This window comes from Ornithorhynchus anatinus, chromosome 15 (genome assembly GCF_004115215.2).
Source record: "Ornithorhynchus anatinus isolate Pmale09 chromosome 15, mOrnAna1.pri.v4, whole genome shotgun sequence".
NCBI classification, from domain to species: Eukaryota; Metazoa; Chordata; class Mammalia; order Monotremata; family Ornithorhynchidae; genus Ornithorhynchus; species Ornithorhynchus anatinus.
This window is the reverse complement of record NC_041742.1, coordinates 1,557,603-1,572,395: the sequence shown is the minus strand read 5'-3', so window position 1 is coordinate 1,572,395 and position 14,793 is coordinate 1,557,603. Positions and strand designations below refer to the sequence as shown.

The window sequence follows — 14,793 nt, the reverse complement described above, 5'->3', positions numbered from 1 at the left end:
GCTTAGGGCCCGGCCTAGCTCCGGGGGGGCCATGAAAGTGTTAAGGCGGCTTTGCCGAACCCCGAATGCATTCATTTGGCCAGCAGCTGCCACGACTCCCAGCCCCGGAGGCCCGAGCGCTCCATCACCCCATCGATTTCCTTTACGGGGTAACGATCGGATGATCCATGTTCTAGTTCGGCAGTTGCCCCCAGTGACCCCCGATGCAGGCAGCCGCCGGTGCCCGTGGAGCCGAGGTAATGACAAGCACCATAATCGCGGTATTCGTTCAGCGCTCACTATGCGCCAAGCACTTTTCTCGGCGCCGGGGTCCACGTGAGGAAATGGGGTGGGACGCAGGCCCTGTCCCACGTGGGGCTCGTAGTCTCAATGCCCATTTTACAGGCGAGGTAACTGAAACCCAGAGAAACGAAGCGACCTGCCCAAGGTCACACGGCAGACGTGTGGCGGAGACGGATTAGGGCCACGCGCTCCGATTTCCGGCGCGCGTCGCTTGTCCGAAGGTTGACGGGGCACCTCCGGCGGCTTCGGGAGACCGAGCGTCTCGCCGGGGTGGGGCGGCCCCGCGTTCTGGGAGCCGCCCGCGTTCGGAAGCAGAGGTCACCCCAGTACGCGTTGGGGCACACACCCCGCGCGGCGTGACCTAGTGGAAAGAGCCCGGGCCCGGGAGTCCGAAGACCTGGGGTCTACTCCGCGGGCCTGCTGTGTGACCTTGGATGAGTCACTTCACTTCTCTGGGCTTCAGTTACCTCATCTGTCAAATGGGGATTGGGTACTGCTCCGTAGAACAAATACCGCAATTACTGTTATTACTTCAACTCCACAGGCACCATGCGGTTTTCTTCCTACTTAGCCCCGTTTGGGACGGGGACTGCGCCCGACCTGTTTATCCCGTATCTTCCCCAGCGCTTAGAACAGTGCTGGACATAGTGGCATTTGTTAAGCACCTCCTCTTATGATTCTGAATAGAGGTATCGTTATTATTAATAATAAGGGACGGTCTCTGTTACCAATTTGTCCATTCCAAGCGCTGAGTACAGTGCTCTGCACATAGTAAGCGCTCAATAAATACTACTGAATGAATGAATGAATAATAATAACATGGTGGCGGGGGGTGTTTGCAGAGGAACCTCCAGCATCGGCACCTTCCGTCCAGTCGTGTTTATTCGTTCAGTTGTATCGAGCTCTTCCTGTGTGCACGTATTAATAATGTTGGTACCTGTTAAGCGCTTATTGTGCGCAGAAGCACTGTTTTAAGCACTCGGGTAGGTACAGGGTCATCAGATTATCCCACGCGAGGCTCCCAGTCTTCATCCCCATTTTACAGATGAGGGAACTGAGACCCAGAGGAGTGAAGCGACTTGCCCACAATCACGCGGCTGACAAGTGGCAGAGCTGGAGTTCGAACCCATGACCTCTGACTCCCGAGCCCGGGCGCTTTCCACTGAGCCACGCTGCTTTCCATCACCGAACCCAGTGCCTGGGAGAGCGCAGTATGACACCAGACACATTCCCTGCCCACAAAAAGCTCACAGTCTCGAGGGGGAGACGGGCATTAATATCAGCAAATAAGTCAGGCTGCAGGAGGGGCACCAGGAAAAGGGAGGAAATGATGCCGTCACCTCTGCCGGTTCTCTACCGCTCTTGCACGGGGAATTTATCCACCGATTTCCCCTCGGTGAGGAAAATCCGTCAAGAACCGGCGAGGGAGCTTTGGCTGGGCTTGATGGGTCATCTGCCGTGAAGAGGGAGTTGGCCGCGTTTCCGGAACAGCCCGACCGAAATAGAAAACACAGGCCCTCGTGCGGCTTCCGGCTCCCGCGGGAGACACCGACACGAGCTATTTACAGTCGTGTTTATTGAGCGCTAACTGTGCGGACCACTGTACCGAGTGCTTTGGAGAATACGATGCAATCGATTTGGTAGAAACGTGTCCCGACCACAACGCACTTAGAGTCTAGATGAGGAGGCAGACAAGTAAACTATGGACAGGTACGTAAGTGCTGCGGGAGGGAGGGAGGGAGGGATGAATAAAGCATTCGAATCCAACGGTGACGCAGAGTGGAGGAAACGAGGACTTGGAGGAGACGGGCTTTCAGTAGGGCTTTGTGGGATGGGGAGAGGGACGGCTGGTCGGGTATGAAGAGGGAAGGCGTTCCAGGCCAGAGGCAGGAAAGAGATGGGCAGCGACACAGAGGTACAGTAAATAGGTTGGCATTAGAGGAGCAGCGTGTGCGGACTGGGATGCGGGAGGAAGGACGGTGAGGGAAGGTGGGGGGTGCTAAGGTCCTTGACTGCTTTAAAACCCATGATAAGAAGTCTGTGCTTGAAGCGGAAGTGGATGGGAAACCACTGGAGATCCTTGAATAACTGGGGGGGAAATCATGGACTGAACGTTGCAATTATACATGTACCTGGTACTCGCTGGAGTGTGCAACAGCGAATAAATGCAACACGGAAATGAACTGATTTAGGAATGGTTAAGGGGGTAAAGGAGGAGGTTCCCGGAAACCGTCTGAAGCCTAGTAAATAACTCTTTCCTCGAAGCCTCTCCATCTGAGACTTAATCTCCAGGAGTGAAAGAACGACTTGGGTTCAGACTTTGCAGAGCTCTCGAGGTAGGGCAAATGGAAAAAAAAAAAATCCGATTGGCCTGAGCAACCAACTGGGGAGATCAAAGCAAACAGTTAGCTTCAACCTTAAGTAGCGATTGCCTATTGGATTTGTTGAACAGAAGCGGAGAGACAATGAAGAAGCAAACGGCCGGATATCCACTTTGGTCTGTAACTCTCAGAGGACCCTTGGAACAGTCTAGACTCCAGAAAAGATCCAGAAAGAAAGCCCCTTCTAGGTTTGCGACCCCAGTGTGGATTTCTCCGACGCTTATCCACCTCTTAGTCGAGATATAAAAACATGCAGCTCCGTCACGAGACCCTCAACGTGATACCCTGGGCCTTTCTCCCCTCTTCACAATACACTCTGTCTCTTATTTTAATGTTTAGATGTGTGTGCCCGAGCTACGCGGATGATTTATTCCCAATTTTCCGAGAGGCGTGTTTTCCCCGACTGCAGCTTGCTCGGGTGACCCACTGGGGATAAAAATTTGATGAGCAAGTAATTTAAGGGAGAGGTGGGGGAATAGAAAAAAGTGCTTAACGGTAACACCGAGGCAATAAACCGAACAGGTTATTGAGTGAATATGCAGGAGTAACCCTAGGGCCAACTGACAAGACAGTAAATTACCTCAGGATTTGGCCGTGGAGCCCCGCGACTGTTAAGCGACACGGTTAGCCAAAAAATAGGTCAAACATTCCGTGTCTGGAAAAGCTAAATTTTTGTCTCTCCCAGGATACTTCCGGTTAAAAGCTGTTGATGAGGCTCAGTGGTTTTCAGGGTCCCGTGGAAGCCCACGCGCCCTGACAACCCATCTTCCTCGTTTCCACGTGCTTGTATAAGGTTATTAGAAGTAACAGCATGAATCGATCCATCAGTCAATCAGATTTACTGCAGGCTTACTGGGTGCAGAGCACTATAGTAAAGCACTTAGGGGAGAGTACGATCAACAGAGTTGGTAGACGCGTCCCTGCCCACAGCAAGCTTTCAGTCTAAAGGGGAGACAGTCATGAATTTAAATGAATTGCAGATTTGTAGTGAAGTGCTGAGGGCGGAGCGAATAAAAGGTGCAAATCCCAGCGCCAGGGTGACACAGAAGGGAGAGGTAGAAGAGGAAATGAGGACCTAGTCAGGGAAGGGGCTTTGGAGGAGGATGCTTTGACTTGCAGCACTGGATTAAATCAGTCATTTCCCATTTTAGGTGGAGAGTCTGGGAAACTTTTCAAGCGTTGAAGTGCAACTAATTATTAGACATCCACGTTTCAATCTCTTTTATTTAGGCAGGTGCTGCCATTCACAAATCGGGGACTCTTAGGTGACGAGCGAGTGAGGTTTCGCGACGGCAGCTGTTCCGTTCCCAGGGCAGGCGTAGGCACCGCTAGTTCATTCATTCAATCGTATTTATCGAGCGTTTACTATGTGGAGAGCGCTGTACGAAGCGCTTGGAATGTTGTGTGAGCCCGGACGTACAGTGGGGAGTGACAGGGGTCCGAGCCTTGAAGTCAGAGGATCTGGATTCCGAATCTCAGCTCCACCCATTAACTGCTCTGAAATTTTGAATATGTCACCTAACTCCTCTAGGCCTCATTTCCTTAACTATAAACAGGGAATTAAATATCTGTTCTCCTTCCCACTTAGATGGTGACTGTGTTCACATTAATTATCTGTAACTACCCTTCTTTTTCAGTACAGTTCTTGGCTCATAGAGCCTAACAAATACCACATTATTATTATTGTTATCATTATTGGACTCCCCTGGGGCTGCAGGAGGCTAAAGATAATTAGGAATTGGCTCTAAGGTGTCAAGAGGACATCCAAGTAGAGATGTCCCGAACGCGGGAGGAAATATCTTTTTAGTACAGTTCTTGGCTCATAGAGCCGAACAAATACCACATTATCATTATTATTATTATTATCATTATTGGACTCCAGTGGGGCTGCAAGGGGCTAGAGATAATTAGGAAGTAGCTCTAAAGTGGCAGCAGGACATCCAAGTAGAGATGTCCTGAACGCGGGAGGAAATGTAAGTCTGTTGAGAAGGAGAGAGATTCATTCATTCAATCCTACTTATTGAGCGCTTACTCTGTGTGCAGAGCACTGTACTAAGCACTTGGCAAGAACAACTGGGCAACAGATGGCGATGACCCCTACCCAATAGATACCAAGTCCTTAGCACTGTACTGAGCAGCTGTTTATTTAGCAGTCAGTTTGGCCCCTTATTATGAGGGAGACTAGCAACCGTAATAAGTTGCATCGTGGTGAGTTGCTAGATTTATTTGAAAAATCCCCAGAATTAGCAGGAGGCATTTTTCAGCAACTCGGCCGCTCCGTAATCAAATTCTTTCATTTGAATGAGCCAGAAGAAACTGTAGAATAGATCCCATTACGGAGCCTTACCCACTCCTAAACCAATCCTACTATTTTATAATTAAGTGCTCGAAGACTTTCTGACTGAACGTTTCAGGCGGCGAGATTCCAAGCAGGCGTTCCTCTTCCTGAAATGCGTGCCCCCATTTTGCCCATTTGTTGGATTTTTTTTTTTTTCCCGAACTAAACTCATTCTGAATTTTCCCTCGTACAATCTCCTCCTGTCCTTGTTCATCAGCTACGTCCATGCTGCATTGCTAAGCTAATTACTCTGCTGCTTTCTTTAAACCACTGACAAGAAAACACCTGCAATCCCGCCTTTCTCGGCTCTGGCAAGTTGGTTGGCAAATACCCAAGTGACCCGGTTTACTACCGTTCGCTTGGTTGCCCAAATAAGCGCAGTTGACTCTGATTAGAGAATGTTAATCAGGTATCGATTAATATTGATTAAAGGCCTGCTGTGTACGCTCGTACTGCCACGTTCTCACTTCTCAGGGTTCTCCGTCTTGCCCGTGTTGACACCGTGCAGTGCCGAACAGAGTCACTGCCGGGAGATTCTCACGGGGGCGGCCATTCTAATTTCATGGCAGCTGGCATTTTCATGATCCAATCAATTGTATTTATCATTAATCATATTTAACTGAGCGCTTGCTATGAGCACTGTACTAAGCGCTCGGAAGAGTACAATAGAACAGAATTGGCAGACGTTCTCTGCTCATAATGAGCTTAGAGTCTAGAGGGGAAGACAGACATTGCTATAAATTATGCCGACGTAAATAAGTGCTAGTTGTTTGGCATTAGAGGAGTGGAGGGTGGGGGCTGGGTTGTAGAAGGAAATCGGGGAGGTAAGATAATAATAATAATAATAATGTAGGTCTTTGTTAAGCGCTTGCTATGTGCAGAGCACTGTTCTGAGCACTGAACGGGTTGTCCCACATGAGGCTCCCAGTTAATTCCCATTTTACAGATGAGGTAACCGAGGCACTGAGAAGCGAAGTGACTCGCCCACAGTCACACAGCCGACAAGTGGCAGAGCCGGGAGTCGAACCCATGACCTCCGACTCCGAAGCCCGGGCTCTTTCCACTGAGCCGCGCCGCTTCCCTTAGCTAGGAGGAGGCCACGTAACGGAGCGCTTTAAAGCTGATGGTAGGGAATTTCTGTTTGATGTAGAGGTGGATGGGCAACACTGGACATTTTTGTGGACTGGGGAAACCTGACATCACAGACTAGGGAGGACATTCAAGTGTGGAGTGAAAGCGAGAAGCAGAACAGCCTAGTAGAAAGAGCAGAGGGTGGTGGGACTCCGAGGTCCTGTCTTCTAATCCTGACTTCCCCGACTGCTTGCTGCGTAACCTTGGGCCGGTCACTTAACTTCACAGCTTCATTCATTCGGTAGCATTTATTGAGCGCTTACTGTGTGCAGAGCACTGTCCTAAGCGCTTGGAATGGACAAATCGGTAACAGAGACGGTCCCTGCCCACCGCCGGGCTTACAGCTTCGGTTTCCTCATCTGTAAAATGGGGGAATCCCTGCCTCGCTCTCCCTCTCGGTGATGATGGGAGGATGAAGCGAGATCATTCTTATACTCTACTCTTTCCCCTATCCCTAATCCCCTTTGATATCCGTCTCCCTCTGTAGATTGTGAGATCCTCCCTACTAATAGTTGTGGTATTTAAGTACGTACTATATGCCAAGCACTGTACTAAGCACCAGGGCAGACGGAAGGTAATCTGGCCCCGGATGGGGCCCACAGTCTAAGTAGGAAGGCGAGCCGGAATCGAATCCCCATTTTGCAGATGAGGGAACTGAGGCAGAAAGAAGTGAGGTGACTTGCCCGAGGTCACACGGTGGGAAAACGGCGGAGTCGGGATTAGCGACCGGGTTCTCCGGCTCCCATGTCGGACCTCTTTCCTCTGCGTCACGCTGCTTCCAGACTCCTTGTGGGTAGGGGTGACACGTGCCAACCCTGTCCTATTATAGTTGCCCAAGCCCCTAGTACGGTGCTCTGCAGGCGGTAAACACTCAGTAAATACCACTGATGGATGGATTGAATTGCTGCGCAAGCCCTTTGAAGAAAGCAGCGGTGTGCAATAACGGATGATGTTATTGTGTCCAACTTTTGCCCACGAGAAAGCAAGGAGATCATTTGTCTTGCCATGGCACCATTTAAACGTTTGCTTTCCTTCCCAAAACTCTTCCATGGGCCTGGATGGTCAAGACACATTATCTGTCTCTTTCCATTCCTACAGTCCTAATAAGTATCTTTTCAGCTCTCCTCTCGTTGTGCGCATCATCTGTCAAAGGCAGAATCTGTGGAGTTGTCATCTAAATTTGTAGATGCAGAAAAGAGAATTTTTATATCAGGGTAGCTTGTTCTCCAAACTGTCTAAATAATATACAGTAAACTGATTCCACCAAATAACTCCCTAAAAACAACCGCATTGTAAGCTTCTCTCTAATATATCATCGCTCAATGCTTTGTTCTAAAAAAAAAAAATCATTCTTGGGAGCTCTGAAACAAATTTCTTCATTTTGACACCAAATGTTCTCTCTGTCAGGTGGTGTTCGCCGAATACCTAGATTTTATGTAGCTGGGTAAAATTAAAATCTCTGTTTAGCTGTGTCCCTCGTAGTCAAAGACATCTCCCCGTGACGGTGAGGTTTATGAAGCAGCGTGGCTCAGCGGAAAGAGCCCGGGCTTGGGAGGCAGAGGTCGTGGGTTCGAATCCCGGCTCTGCCCCTTGTCAACTGTGTGACTGTGGGCCAGACACTTGACTTCTCTGTGCCTCAGTGACCTCATCTATAAAATGGGGATTAAAAGACTGTGAGCCTCACGTGGGACAACCTGATGACTCTGCATCTACCCCAGCCCTTAGAACAGCGCTCTGCACGTAGTAAGCGCTTAAATACCGACATTATTATTATAATTATGTAGGGGGAGTTGGGGTAGGGGGGTAGGAAGGGGCTAAGAGGGTGAGGATGCGCTGAGTCTTTCGTCCCCACCCAAAGACAAACGCAACTTGTTCTTTTATGCACTGATGTGTGAGTTATTTGCAGCACCTGTTTTTTGCCTCTGTCTCACACGCTCTGTCTCACTTGTCTAATTGGGCAGAATCCATATTTCCCCAACTGTCTCCTCCCTCTGAGTGTAACCTTCTTGTGACCGGGGGAGGAGTCCCCAACATTACTTTAGCATCGGTCGTATTCACTGAGCACTGACTTGGTACACAACACCGCACTAAGTGTTGGGAGAGTAGATTTTGAGCCGCGCAAGGGTTAAGGACCGTCGCTAATTTCCCGCCCCTTGCGCGTATATGCCTAATAAATATCTTTACTGCAAACCAGTGGAGTTGGTAGAATTGATCCTCGCCAACAAGGAGCTTCTGTGACTTGAGTTTCCCGCCTTCACTGTTTGAGGTCTACTTTACCAACTCGGGGTGGGGAGAAAGTGGGAAGGAGAAAGAAAAGAATAAACTAGGAATTAATATTCTTACACTGGTTTAAAAGGACTCGATTACTTTTCACCCTCCTACTTTGGCTCCCTGATGTTCAACTACAACCCGTTAAGTTTACTTTGTTCCTCTAGCACCAACCTACTCACTGTGCCTCAGTCTTGTCTATCGTGCCACCGACCTGTTGCCCGTGTTCTGCATCTGACCTGGAACTACCTCTCCTTCGTATACTAATAATAACGGTGTTGGTTAAGCGCTTACTATATGCCACGCACTGTGCTATGCGCCGGGGTGGGTACCAGCAAGATCGGGTTGGACCCAGTCCCTGTCCCTCACAGGCCTCGCAGTCTTCAACTGCCCATTTTACAGGTGAGATAACTGAGACCCAGAGAAGTTCTGACAGATGATCTCTCTGCCCACCTTCAAAGCCTTATTAAAATCATATTTCCTCCCCGAGACCTTGCCTGACCAACCCCTCCTTTCCCTTATTCCCTTTCCCTTCTGCATTATCTTTGCACTTGAACTTGTATCCTTTCTTCGCCCCACCTTCAGCCCCACAGCACTTAAGTACGTATCTCTAATTCATTTTAAAATCTGTCTCCCCCTCTGGACCGTAAGCTCCTTGAGGGCAGGAAACGTGTCTATCGATTCTGTCATATTGTAATCTCCCAGATGCTTATTGCAGTCCACTGCACACACAAAAGTGCTCAATAAACGCTACCGATTGGCATCCAAGTTAACCTTCTCCCATCGCCCCTCCGTCCCCAGTGCAGTAATAGAAACGTTGTAAACCATCTCAATACGGGTAAAAACACTGCTCCGAAGTTGTAAATCCCTTAGGGTCCCCGTCTTTTGTTTCTACTCTACTCTTCCAAGGGCTTAGTACAGTGTCTTGCGTACGGTAGGTGCTCAGTAACTAACCACCGATGGACCGTTTGACCAGTCATCTGTTTTCGACAGAGTGGTTGGGCTCAAGAATGAAGTTGACATAGCGCTCCCGTGCTGGGACCCCAGAGCGCAACCGACGGATTGCACAGTGGTTTTCAAACCACGTAGAAGGCTCCTTTGTGAGGCTGCGGAGGAGTGTAACCCCAGTGAGGCTCGCCACCCAACCTCCGGTGAAAAACCGCTCATTGGCATTTCTCGCTTTTACAGATGGTTGCATTCCTCAAAGCCTCCCGTCAGTCGTATGCAGTGATTGCCTGCTGTTCTGCAGAGCCCTGCTGTAAGTGTTCGAGAGAGTGTGGTCCAATTCCTACACACGATCCCTGCCCCGGAGGAGCTGACGGGCTAATCTCCGCTCCGGGAAGAGAAATCCTGCTTCTCTGCCACAAAGACTTGCTCGGCAGCAACAACAGCTGGATTTCTTGAGTTCCCACAGAGTGCAGAGCACTGTTAGCAAGCGCTTGGGAAAATGCATCAGGAGCACGCGACGGGCTCCTTAACCAAGAGGAGGGTCATGCAGAAGAGGGGCCCAAATATTTGCAAGCAGTCCTAAATGATTCGATCCAGATTTCCTCACGCGCACCACGGGGAAAACATATTCCGCTAAGGCGTGGCCAGACCCCTAGAGAAAGAGGAGTGACGTGCGTGATTTAGAAGATAATAGACAGCGATTGGTTTTGCGACCCGTAATTACCCTTCCCTGTTCCTCCTCCTCTGCTTATTGTTCCCACCTTTAATTGAAAAACTCGTACCCTCCTGTTGTCGTGAATTCAGAGGTGCTGAAAAACTCCAACCGTTCTGTAAAGATTAAGTGCTGCCTCATTATGCCATTTCATTGAAATTATTCATGCCCAAACCTCTTTCAAGATAAACATTAAATTAATACCACACATCGCCAAATTTGTAATCAAAATTTAATAGAGCACAAATACCCGTATTTTGACTGGGCTTTGAATGCTTTTTATGTGCCACTTATTCTAGAGTTCCTCTTGGAAGAGCTCTCGAGAGAGAGAGAGAGAGAGAGGGAGAGAGAGCGCGTCAGGTGTGCGGACCTGTGCTGTACCGTTACCGTGCTATGAATATCTGTTATCTCACTCTCCTTTCAGTGGGTATCGGGCATGGCAGAACATGCATCAGCTTCATAGAAGTTAGGGGAGGAGAATCGAGTCGGCACGTTCGCGGACGACAGTTTAGAGCATTGCACATCTAAATGCAGACACCTGTAATGATCGGATGGCACAAGTTGGCGGATGACAATTTAGAGCATTGCACATCTAAATGCAAACACCTGTAGTGATCGGACGGCACAGCGATGGGTCTGTAATTTAGTTAGTTTAATTTGTTTCTCTTCATTGTCAGAACCCCAGTGCTTAGCCCGCGCTGCTCTCCACCGTTGGCCAGGGCACGGAGCGCAAACGCACTGTGCAGAATGGAATCCGGTGCCTCCTGGTCCTCAAATCCCAGCCTGGGCCGCGTCGGAGTACCCTCTCCCGCTCCCCTCTCTTGCAGGTTCATGGCGACGTTAGAGCTTTCCTCGGAAAAATCACCTTCCAACCCCGGGGGGCCCTATGCGGCCCACCCCGCAATTTCCATCTTTCGATCCCTCTTCCTTTGACTGCTTCCTTTCATACCCTGTGGCCGCTTCAGCCTATTCTCTCATTTTCACCCTCTGGCGTCATTTCCTACCCTTGGTTTCTGTCCTCTCTCCGACCGTCCTTTCATTTGTCCAAGTCACTCTGCTCTTCTCTTATTCTGGCAACCTCCGACCCCTAAAAATATCTGTCCCCAACTCCCGTAATCCTTTCCGAATTTAGAATCGGGAGCTTGTTATGGAGGGGAAGGGAGGGAGGAGACTTCATTGTAATCATCCCGTCGCACACTGGACTTAGTCATCAGGAGGAATGAGCCCGACCTCTTCAGAACGGAGTCCTATTTGTTGGGCGGTGTTTGGCTCTGAATCCTACTGAAAGGAGCTTTGACATCCAGAAGGAAGATGCCGAGAGCACAATACCACTGCCTCAGCACACGCTTTCCGAACCCGGAACGCCAAACGATGGGACCCGAAGGCCGCCTTCGGCTATTTAGCCGTTGCTCTGAAACCGGAATAGCCTCCGTTGGCTGCCGTCGTGACAGTCGTCCCCGAATTCCTCAAGAATCAAGTAATTTCGCCTAACCACCTAACGGGGTAGAAGAAGGGGTAATAGGAGAGGTATAAACCGCAGAACGGTGAATGTCACCTTTCTGTCGGCTCCCTGAAAATGAATGTGTTTCACCACAGAAATTATTAAAACAGAACCGAGTGTTTAAATTTAATTCAAAAGCATGACAGAGGTCGGAGGTCAAAATCACTGGGCTTCTTTCGGCCGGTATCAAATCCCTTTAGCTTCATTCGCTCCCAGAGCAGGCTCTCACCAGCTCCGTGTTAAGGGACCCGAATGGGACGACCTCACCGAGAGTGAGATTTAATGAGGTGCGAACCCTTAATTCCATTTCCTACCTGCGGAGCCTGGTCTGGGGGCAATGTCATTTTTTCCGATGTAGATAACGCATCCCGGCATGGAAACAAAAAAACTGCTTCAAGTACCAGGATTCTGTTTTCTCGGCCTCGAAACTGCAGATCAAGTCGTGAGGGCTTGGGAGTCAGAGGACCCGGGTTCTAATCCCAGCTCTGTTCTTGACAGGTTGGGTGCCCCTCGCCTTGTCACCGAACCTCTCTGGGCCTCAGTTTCCTTTTATCTATCGAGCGGGATTTATCGAGCACTTGCTGTGTGCTGAGCACTGTACTAAGCGCTTGGGAGTGTGCCTCTGAATTCCTTCCAAGGATGTGGTCTGGGCGAAACGTTATCCCGGGTGGACACGAGCTTCGGGCAAGGAAAAGCACAGAAGAAATTGGAGGTTAATCGGGAATCCGCTCTTTCTTGTCGGGAAAGTAACCGTCCCAGCTCTCGCCCTCCCTGTCTCCAACCCCGTCTGGCTCTCTTAGTTCCAGACCTCGCACCGAGAGTCCCCTTCCCCTTAGAGCCACAGAAAAGGTCATTTGATTTATGTGCTTGGGACCGGGAGGGGGGGGGGATGGGGTGAATGAGAGGGGGCACACAGGAGGGTCTTACCCGGCCATTTTGGCCAAATCCCGACTCTGCAGTAAGAAGATTGTAGCCAAGTTCCCCGAGGGTAGGGGTTGTGTCTCCTGACTCTATTGCATTCTTCCAAGCCCTGGGGGTTATGCTTTGCACGTAGCAGATTGTAAACTCCTCGAGGGCAAGGATCTTTCCAACTCTATTCTACTCTTCCGGGGGTTTAGTAAAGCGCTCTTGCACCCAGACCGTAAACTCCGTGAAGGCAGGGATCGTGTATGTCAACTCCACTGTATGGTTCTCTCAAGCATTCAGTACTCTAAAGGGAGTAAACTATAAACGTTTTGAGAGCAGGGACCCTGTTTACCAACTCGGTTGTAACTCTCCAGGCGCTCCGCATGCAGCAGACCGTGTGCTCCTCGAACATACGGTCGGGGTCTACTGTTCAGTGATCTGCACAGAGTAACCACTCAATAAATTCAATTTGATGGATTTGAGTTCAGCAAGGGTCAGCGGATTTAACCGAATGCTGTTGGATATTTTTTTTCAGAGCTCAGAACACCGCAAACGTAAGCCGTTTGGAGGCCTCCCGTCGGACGTGAGTCACGCCATCGTCGTCTGTGCCAGTTTTTGCCGAGAGCCCAGGACTCCCCCGGCTCCCTTCCTGCCGTCTAACCGTAAGTCCATGCCGCTGCGTTTACCTTCCTCCCCGCTCCACCCCGGACACCCCCTCGCTTCCTCCTCTCCTCAGGAGCTTGGCCTAGTTGCCACCAATCTCCGTGGAAGTGGTCACCAGTAGCCATTGGAAGATGGGCTGAGAAGGGCTCATTTGGCCTGCTTGAACAAAAGTAAGGGGAGGGGGAGGTCAGAGCTGTTTATCAGGATAAGTTGAGCAGTATGGACGACAACCTTCGTAAATGAGCTCCCTCCTCTTCTCTCTCAAGCCTCACTCGCCCGTTGACTTGGGCCGGAGTTACGCGGCATTCTGCTCAGTGTTTCAAGCTGCCCGCTTCCAGAACCATCTCATAAATCCAGCATTGTTCTTCGAGGAAGAATTCTCTATCCACACCTGTCTTGAACCCCGAATTCCCGATGGACAAATTCAGTGTTTGAGAGGGGAAGATTTGTGGTGTTGGTGTTTTCCCCCCCAGGATTAGCAGATGCCTTGATGAGGTAAACATTGAATCCTTCCCTGTTTTCCTTTCTGAGTTACGGCGAGTTGGAAGACAGTCCTTTCTCTTTTATTCGTTCAGGTTCTGCCTTATTTTCACAGCAGCGATGACGCCTTTGTCCCTCATACTTGACACCTTCGCTGCTGCTCTGCCAGAGCGCTTTTTGCTTCACCTTGGTTTAATTGTCTCTCTGATAGAAAACATAGTGGATTTTATGGGTTATTGATGAGTGTTTCTTAGCACTGCTTTATAATAAATTTCCACAAATCCTAGCTGGAGCATAGTCTAATTGCATTTGTCTACAGAGAGGCATCTTCTGAAGGCGGTTCATCCCTCGCTCTGTGGAAGGGCTGCAGAACCCCTTGTCCATTACGGTTTTTGATGGACCCATTAGGTGGGGGAGATCAAAGAGGGGCCTATTAGATTCACGTGACGTCAACTGCATAGCCGACGTAGTTTAAGCCGTTCTCCGTAGCTCACGTACTGCCCGGTAGATGGGCATCTTTGGGGTACGCAAGGCCACGGAGGACCCCGGTCCCATCTGGCCACACGCGCTATGGCCTTGGGCCCACGGGCGACGACGGTGTGATGGATAGAGCAGCGGTCTGGGAGTCGGAAGGTCATAGGTTCTAATTTTGGCTCCACCATTCGCCTGCTGTGCGACCCTGGGTATGTCACTTCCCTTCTCTGTGTCTCAGTTCCCTTATCTGTAAAATGAAGATTGAGGCTGGGAGCTCCACGTGGGAGGGACTGTGTCCAACGCTGTTCGCCTGTTGCAGCCCCAGCGCTTAGTACGGTGCCCGGCACGTAGTAAGCACTCAAATCCCGCAATTATTATGAATTATTACTACTGTACGTGCACGGGCCACTGTGAGTCCCTTAGTGTCGATCCTCCTTAGCGCGGGTTTCTGCAACGACGCCCCCACCGCCGACACCTGTCCCCCCCGCCAATTCTGGGGAGGCAGGGGGTTGGAGGGATGTGTCTCCTCCGCTGACCGTCTCCACTGGCCTGCGGCGTCGAGAATCCCTCTCCCTGCTGAGAAATCGACTGGCTTCAGTCGTCAGCTTCCCAGTACTTGTACTTTTCCCAGCCTCCCAGGCTGCCGTCTGCGTGGGGTGGGGGTTGTGAGCATCCCGCCGGTTATAAATCATGTTTACATCTAGGCCGA

General features: G+C 50.2%; 1 long non-coding RNA gene across 1 annotated transcript; it reads left to right on the top strand.

Annotated features, from left to right (window-relative positions):
- The first annotated feature begins 13,006 nt into the window (after positions 1 to 13,006).
- On the top strand, positions 13,007 to 13,896 carry LOC114816915. The gene is made up of 2 exons (XR_003764722.2): positions 13,007 to 13,129; positions 13,397 to 13,896. It is a non-coding gene; the product is annotated as an uncharacterized LOC114816915 (long non-coding RNA).
- Positions 13,897 to 14,793: the final 897 nt, after the last annotated feature.